The sequence below is a fragment of the Orbicella franksi genome, chromosome 3 (genome assembly GCF_964199315.1).
Source record: "Orbicella franksi chromosome 3, jaOrbFran1.1, whole genome shotgun sequence".
NCBI lineage: Eukaryota > Metazoa > Cnidaria > Anthozoa > Scleractinia > Merulinidae > Orbicella > Orbicella franksi.
The window spans coordinates 16,782,501-16,791,492 of record NC_138147.1 but is presented as its reverse complement, the minus strand read 5'-3'; the positions used below and the strand labels follow the sequence as shown (position 1 = coordinate 16,791,492).

Sequence of the window (8,992 nt, the reverse complement as noted above, 5' to 3'; positions counted from 1 at the left end):
AGAATACTGAAAAACTGGGTGTCCCGTGCATGTGCTGAAGCCTTCTAATCTTGCAATTAAGGCTAAGAATGAAACCTTAGTATGTGCCCAATAAAAAAGTCACTAAGTAGTTACCATAACAGGCTTCCTGTTTGTTTTCCCTACTTTGCTAAACATAAATTTCCAAATTTTAAATTTCAGACTATTTTTTGTTACATTACTTGTGGTTTGCAAATAATGTGAATTTTGAATTGAAGAAATAAACTTCTAAAATTTAGTTGAACATGATTTGTTGTTGTTAAGTTTTGTTTCACCTTTATGGCCCAATAATGATCTACAACTAGTTTCCCCTTGCAGAGTAAACCAGACACATCATGAGAACTGACCAAATAATTGTGAATCACAAGGAAGATTTGTCTTAGTTTGTTTCTCAAAATGATCAATCAGTACCTATTAGAAAAGTATGGAGACAAGATAAGAGAATGTGCTATTTAACCGTTTGTTTGTTCATGAATGAGTTTGAATTTTTCTTTTACAACTTTTGGTCAACTTTTCTAAACAATTAATACTTCAGACTTTGCCTTGGAGCAACTGTACATCACACATCTAAGTAAAAAAAAAAACACTGCTCAAAGGACTCTTATACTGGGACCTTCAAACCTAACTCAAAAGGAACAAACAAGGGCAAGAGTAATATTTACTGTTCAGTGGATTCAAATCAGCCAAGTGGAATGGGTTTCATGATTTACTGGTTCATTGATTGGAGTCAGAGATCTCTGCTGCAGCATGTAGTTCTCTCATGAATATGCATCATCCAAAAAAAGTAAATTTGCCGTGAAAGAGATGGTGGCTGGTCATTGTAAAGTGAGTTATTGTCTGTCTCATGATTTAGTCACTATAAGATGCAGATTGTGGTGTTTGACTTCTTTCTGCAACCCTTCATTGCCAGATGAACACTATGAAGACTAGCAGTAAGCAGTCAAAACATTACAATCTACATCCTAAAGCACCTCATCATGAAACAAACAACAACATTGTCAATAATTTATTTTCAATCGAAATTAATTTATTATGAACACTGTGGTGAAAACTACAGACAATAACAGAGACCTCTGACCCATATAATGACATGCAGTGGGCAGCTAGAGTGTTTTTTTTTTTAAAAAAAGGCACTTGTTTGAACACTGGTGGCACACACACCTCTACACATAACAGTAATATTATCTGACTCAATGCTAATCCTTGCATTGGTATTTGGCTTGTGCAGTTTCTGTAGTCAGCAAAGCTTTGGTGATCCCAGGGGGTGCTCGGGATTTCAAGTGATGGGGTGATTGAATTGGGGCAAAAATCTAAACCACCAAAAATCCCTAGGGATTCCCCTATGAGGCAATCATGGAAGAAGTCGGTAGTACCTGGCAGTATTGATAACAGTCTTGTAATTTAGTATTCTACACTGAAGTGCTGAAGTCACAAGTAGTTTTTAGGTTTGTTGAGGTCATGAATAAGTTGTTTGTAAGGCGTAAGCTGGTAGATCTTGTTGTCAGATGCTGTCAGTCTCAATCCATCTATTGTCAGTTAAGTTTGTATTGGTTATGTCTGAGGTCCGTGTGAGAAACGCAGGGAAAGAAAGGACAGCCCTGGTTTTTATGTAGTGGAGTGATACAGCAGTGATTGCATGTGACTGAGTGGCATGTTGAAGACGAATGTCTGGCCCATTACCCCCAAGGACTGATGGCAAAAAGTGATAATGAAAGTACATGTACATGTACTTGTTGGTGTCAGATTCAATCGATCTGTTGTGAGTTACAATAAGTTTGTGTTGGTTCTGTTTGAAGTCACAGTTAATTGTTTATTGCTTTGTTGAGGTATTGAAACACCAGTTGTTGGGTGAAAGAGAAGTACAAGCCATGTAGTTGTTAGCATCAGTTGAGAGTTGTTTGTTCTAATAAGTTAGTGACTGTATATGTTTTAGAATTCATCAGGTTGTTGCTTGAAACCAATGCAAGAAGTTTGCCAAGAGTCTTGAAGGTAAAGAAATAACCAACTACCTGCAACCTGAATGGGGGTTGTGGAACAACAGCTGGGTGAAAAACCTCCCTGTACGTCCACTTGCCCCTAGGAGGAAAACCCCGGGCCAGCTGTACCCCACATTCAAAGGCCTCCCGGGCTGGGCCAGAAAAATACATGATCAAATAGACATCTACTTAAACCGTCTTGTTGTCTTGTCTTGGTTTTTGCTAGTCTCTCCAAAGTCCATGCTGTCTTGTAATGACCTCAGCTGTCCAGCATTCTGTGATGAAACAACCAAAATGATAAATTTTTGGGAATCCAATCTTAAGCTCTAGACATCAAGAAAGACAGATGTTTAACACAATTTGTTTTGGTTTTGCAGATCAAGAACAGTACTCACATGCATCAAAAGTGACAAAGTGAATTTAATGCTACGGAATTAGAATCCAATTAGCTCAAAGTTGTTTTGGTGCTATTAACACATGTACTTCTTTTAAAATTTACTTGGTTTTACTTTTGTCTCATTAATTTTCATATAATTTTTTATTGATCAGACTCTTGATTATAGTATCATTGTGCTCTTTATCTTGGTCCTCACAAGTCAGGATAATCGCAGTTTAACTGCACCCCCAAAATTGGATTAGCCCTTGGTGGGGTTGCTAAGCTAGAAATAACGTTACTAAGGATCAAAAACTACTTAAAGGAACTTGTTAGTGCTTTTTAAAACTTTAAATTGGTGTCATGAGGAACAATGACACTTGAATTGAATGGAGCTACAAACATGCAAAATTAAATTTGCAGTTTTTGCATTCGATGAAAAGGAGAACGCAGTCCTAATGCAGACTGAATTGAGATTTTAAGGGACAACTGGTCTTGGACGCAAAATTGGCCACCCGGGGCTGAAAACATTGCGTACGAGTGCATATGAGTCTGTTTTGGTTTCTTGATCGATTTGCTTGTTTGTAGCAAGGCTTGCAAAATTCCCCAGGTGCAAGAGAATTCAGGACAGGTACAATGAAAGTTATGAATTTTATGAAAAATAATGATAAAATTCATAACTGCACATTAAACCAACATTGATTGAATTTTGTTAATTCACAAAGGAAATGGTGAATCCTTGCCCAGAGTGGATTCTTTGGTTTCTTTGATGCACCATGATCCGTTTGATCTTGGATTAATCTGTTAAGTAAAGAAATTCAAACTTCTGTTTTTGGATTCAATCGTGAATTCTTAAAAATAATTTCAGACAATGTGTACCAAAGATTTCTTGGCTGAATGGAAAGCCTTACTGGGAAGCTTTGAAGTCATATTAACATGATTGTGTTACATGCTTAGCAAGAACTACTTTTTGTATGGTAGGAGAGTTGACAATTGAAAATAATAAAAAAGTTATTATTGGTGCATTTAAAAATTGTAATGGGCTTACAGTAATTTTTCACCCAGTAGTTGGGTGTTCCAAAGTGCTCAACATGAGCCATGAGGAGATTCTTCCCAGCTAACATCACTTTGCACTAAATTTGATAAGGAGTAGGTTACAAAATAAGCATGTTTACCTGGTGGGTGAGGGTCTGCACATTTTGATCTTTCCACTGTCCTTCAACACTTCTCCACTGTCTATCAAGGTTTGTCCACTGTCCATCCAGATGATCTGAAGTTGATTCAACAAATTATCAGAAACAAGAACACTTTTATTATTAACATTGACCAGGCCCCGGTTGTTCAAAAGGTGGATAACACTATCCATAGGAGAAATCACTATTCAGCAGATAGCATGGTTTATTTTGTCAAGACCTATCCTCCAAATAGTGATTTATCTGGTGGATAGCATTATCCAGCCTTTGAACAACTGGGACCTGGTCTCTAACTATTTACAAATACAATGTACTTTACAGAGTCTGATTACTGATAATTGAAGGCTTTCGTGCAAAAAGCGCATATAGAGCTTTTTGGGCCAATTTTTTTTTTTTTTGCAGGATGGAGCTAATTTTTGGCAGACTGACTTGTTTTGACATGAAAAGCATCGTTGCATAATTGGTTTTGTTGATTTGCACTGATGATACCAGTACTGACAATACCAGCGGTTGAACTGGATATGTTTTGAAAATTTAAGGTGGCTCTGAACACCATGTACAGAACCATTTTACGCTTTGCTTTGATGTCTTATCCAGCTAATCAAACCTGATAATACAAAATGGAGATTTCCGAGCTCATTTCGGAGTTATTAGCAGTTCAAGCTAAAATTAAAGGTGTTTTTAGCAGGTCATATTGTTGTCATGGTAACGTATTGTGTAGTTCCAGAAAATATTCATACCTCCCCCACAGAAGGGATTTTTTCTAAGACACCCACCCCAAACCCTCTGGAGATTCCAATTAAGCTTCACACATTTCTTTAAATTTTTTGGTCTTACAGAACCCCCAACCACCCAGGAAATTTCATTCCCTTTTGTGGGGGGAGTATGGATATCTTCTGGAACTGCATATAATTTGTGTCACAAACATTATAACAACATGCCTACCAAAGATTGGGTAGTTTTGTGATACCATGGTTGCAGCATCAATTGATAAAGAGAGGTTATAATGACCTATCAAAATCTTGGAAAGTGCTGGAAACTGTGGCCAGCCACCTTAAGTTGAATTTGGCTTTCTTAACACAGAGAATAAAATGTAAAGATGTCATGGACAGGAAAATAATTGCTTATGATTGTGCTTTAATCTTCGAGAGCCATCGTGCGGGAAGCCGCCACGAGTGAGAGTGTTGCAATCACCAAGACATCACATTATAGGGGCATCATATTAATGTCTTTATGCTCAGTTGTGTATGGGGAATCTTGTTACATCTTTCCCCTTACAGAACAAACAAATAAAGATAAAATACTAAGAAATATGGTGCTGTCATTTGTGTACAGTCTCACTGTTGGGCTATCTGAACACATGTCCGCATTTGGTAAGGTAACCAAACTTATTTTTGTGCCGTTACAGTCCTTGTGCCAAACTGGTGTTTGGCAGATACAACTAGACCTCCTGAGATCATTGTTTTTTGCATGGTCAGTGGGGGGTGCCTCACTGCTAGGGTCAGAGGGTGTAGCCAGGTTGTCTTTGGGGAGTGTTGGCAAAACCTCGTCAGCTTCCGGATGCACAGCAGTGGGCGTTCATTTGTTTTCTGGATGTGTCTGCGGTACCGCCTGTAGACTGTGTTACCCACCTTTACCATGTAGCTCCTGTTTTCCAACTTTTCAGTACAGGTTCCTGGGCTCCAAGTGTCCTGGTCAGGGAGTTTCATGCATACCGTCTAACCAGGTGTGATGGTCTTCAGTGGCTTAGCAGCCCTGTTGTAATAGTCCTCTTGCCGCTGCTTCGTCCCTACTAGTGCCTGGGTAACAGCTTTCGTGTCATAGCAGGGCTTATGTAGGCTGTCTGCAACCGGTAACAGGGTTCTGCATCGGCGCCCCATAAGACGTTGCACAGGACTCGTTCCGATTCCTTCAGTCGGAGTATTGCGCCGGTCTAATAGGGCCAAAAACTCTGACTGGCCAGCATCCTTGCATTTCTTGAACAGTCACTTTACGGCTTTGATGGCATTTTCGGCCTTGCCATTGGACTGTGGGTACCTAGGTGATGACGTCACATGGTCAAAACCCCAAGTTTGAGGAGAACTGAGCTCCGTTGTCAGTCACAAGAACCTCTGGAATGCCAAACCCTGCGAAGACTGCTTTGACCTCCTTTATGATGGACCTTGATGTGATCGAGGTAATGTGTGCAACCTCTATGTAATTGCTGTAATAGTCTGATGTGACTAGAAGGGTACGCCCATCCAGATCACAGAGGTCAACAGCCACTTTGGACCAGGGTCTTGCTGCAAAGTTATGTTGTTGGATTGGTTCCTTGTTCTGCTCACTGTGGTGCACCATGCAGACATCACACTTGGTGATGTATTCCTTCAGTTCTGTTGTCATCCATGGCCAGTAGAGACTGTCGCATGCTAGCCGGATGCAGGCCTCTGTGCATCTTCCCAGCACCATTCAACATCCTGCTGTGCCAGCTCTCGTTAAGGTTTCGTTATATCCGACAGGTTGGGGAGAAATTTACTGAGGTATTGCACCATGCAAAATAGCCTTCGCACTACTGCCTTGTCTGTAGGGGCGGGCATGTTGCAGATAGCCTTAACCTTCCCTGGGTCCACTCGCAGGCCATCACCGGTCGCCACATGTCCAATAAAAGACACTTCTGTTTGTTGAAGTGTGAGCTTTTCAATGTTAAGTTTGAGTCCATGATCCTGGCACAGCTGAAGGAATGCCATCAGGTTCTTGTCATGCTCTTGCGTCGCTTGCTCTTGTGTTTCTCCGTAACCAACAACGACAAAGTCGTTGGCCACCACTTCAATGTGCGGCATCCCCTCAATCAGCTTGTGTATCCTGCGCTGGAATATCTCTGGGGCTGACCGGATCCCAAAGGGCATGCGCTTCCACCAGTAAGTTTTGTGAACACCTTGGCTCTCTGCAAACAGGTTGCTACGTCCTCTATGGCTGGAAGAGGGTAGTGTTCTCTCTGAATTGCTTAGTTCAGGTCCTTGGGATCCAAACACAGCCTTATTTTCCCGTCCTTCTTGGGAACTACCACGAGGGAACTGACCCATGGCATTGGTGTCATTACAGGGGCAATGATGTCTTGTTCCACCATACAGCCCAGCTCAGCTTTAAGCTGTTCATGTACTGCAACAGGTACTCGGTGGGATGGATGCTGGACAGGCCTCACCGTAAGGTCAATTTTGATATGGTATTCGCGGTCTAGTTGCCCGACCTCTTCTGCAAAAACTTCTGGGAAGTGTTTCAGAAGACTTTCTTTCTACATGTCCCCGCTTGGATTATCCTCCACTGAGTAGACTGCCGCATTCCCTGTTGTTGGTTTGTTGATAGCATCATTATCGTTGTATTGGACAATGTTCATGCCAATACAGGCCTTTCGCCCTAGAATGGGGCGAATGTCTTTGTGGTCAACCAACTTGCAATCTAATAAGCACTTTAAACTGTCACGCCACACTCTCAAAGTGACTTGTCCAACGACCGGAAGTTGGGAACTGCCATAGGCCGAGATCGTTGAGTTTTGGGGCTTGACCTCTGTTAGATCGGGATCATTAGCAGCTTTCCTGTATAGCCATACTGGAATGATGTTACACTGTGCACCAGTGTCGGGCTGAAAACGCAGGTAATTCCCAGACGAAAGCCATGGTGTCACAAGTTGTTTGTCATTGAGCGTGACAGCTGCAATGTCGCCAACCACATATATTTTATCTGAATTGCTGCCAGGACCGATATCTTGATCAACAGCCTTAACACTTTGAGTTGCGTGTGGACCTTGACGTTTTCCACTGCAACATACCGCTGCAAAATGATTACGTCTACCACAGTTATACGTCAGTCAATTCCAGCAGTGCCCATTCCCCCCCTCCGGGCTAACTGAGCATTAGCATTTTTTTTAAATAAATGGGCAAATTCCCCAGGGTAGGGACACATAAGCTGTCTTAATGCCCCGGGGTGGGGACGAAGAAAGAAGGCAAATGCCCCACCCCTGGGATTGTCGCCTTCCAACACGCAGTTTTTTTATTAATCAGTGGATAAAACGTTCAACTGTTCAGTATTTTAATGCAACAGTAAGACTTCAAGGACAACAGTACGTGTTGGTTGATTCTGATTATGTTTATTTCTTTATATTTGTTTTTAACAGTTTGCTAGAGGATAGCTAGGATCGCGGCGGATGTGTCTCCAGCCGCGACCGATGATAGGTGCCTGTTTTCGCAGGCTACTTTTTCTGTGAAGAATCAAGACATTTAAATGATGATGCATTGCATTTTAAGCTCGCAAGATCTGTCTTGAAGATCGCATCATTTGAATTCGCAAACTTTAAGTATTTTAACTCACTTTCATGAATATAAAAAATGCTAGGCTAGTTTTGAATGTGAAATGCAAAATAGTCGTGTTCACGTCAGTGATTGTTTTGTGATAAACAAAATATAGTTCACCTTGTCGCTTATATTTATATGCCTACAAGTAATGAAGAAATATCTAAAATTGAGAAAACACACCTTTAAAACATCTACAAGTTTCTCTAGTCCCTGACGGACAAGTCATTGTTCGACAAACACCTCGTCTTTCCCGATGAACTCATCCATGGCACTTTCGAAAACACATGTGTCAAATGTCCGAGGGTCGCCCCGGGGTATGCAAATGCCCAGCCCCGGGGCTGCGATAAAATTGCAGATGCCCCACCCCCGGGACTGACAACATGAGCGAATGCCCCGTGGTTGCCCGGGGGGGAATGGGCACTGCTGGAATTGACTGATTATCGCATGTTTTCCCGCAAGCAAAGCAGTTATACAAATCATGTATCTGCCCACAATTACCACATGCCTTTGTTGACTTGTCAGTGTCTCTGTCTCCTTTGTTGCCACGTGGGCGCCGACCGAATTTGTTACAGAAACTTACTGAATTTACACTGTCTCCCTCGCTGACTTCTTTCATTTTGTGCAGCTGTGCTTTCCGAAGCATGGCAAATTTCATCGATTTTCTTCAGTGTAAGCTGAGATTCTCGTAGCAATCTTTCCTGTACTTTAACATCACGGATGCCGAATATTAAACAGTCACGCAATATCTCTGCGGGTGTGATAGTGTCGAACTTGGAGCCTTCGGCGAGTTTTTTTGTGCCGTTTTATACTGGTCGTAGCTCTCGTCTGCTTCCTGAGCCTGCTTATTAAAGCGATAACGCTCGAAAAGGATGTTTTTGCGAGGTTGACAATAGTTAGGGAAATGTTGCAACACCGACTCAATTTTATTCTTGTTTGCTTTGTCTGCCCAGTTGAAGGTAGAGTAAACATCTCTTGTGTCCTCTCCGATGGCTGTCAGCAGTGTAGCCACCTGTACTGGCTCGGATTTTTTGTTTAGCTCTGTTGCAAGTGCATAGTTGCTCCAGGCAAGACGAAACTTTTTCCATTTCTCTGTTACATTACCGT

General features: G+C 41.7%; 1 long non-coding RNA gene and 1 pseudogene across 1 annotated transcript in view; both read right to left on the bottom strand.

Annotated features, from left to right (window-relative positions):
* Positions 1–356: 356 nt before the first annotated feature.
* Positions 357–8,992, bottom strand: part of LOC145483088 (uncharacterized) — a 13,429-nt gene continuing 4,793 nt past the window's right edge. The window contains exons 2-3 of the long non-coding RNA XR_014048873.1: positions 3,543–3,637; positions 357–2,269 (exon numbers count right to left, since the gene is read on the bottom strand). This is a non-coding gene — a long non-coding RNA (uncharacterized LOC145483088). The remainder of the gene's footprint in view (positions 2,270–3,542; positions 3,638–8,992) is intronic.
* LOC145481548 (uncharacterized) overlaps positions 8,450–8,992 on the bottom strand; it is a 935-nt pseudogene continuing 392 nt past the window's right edge.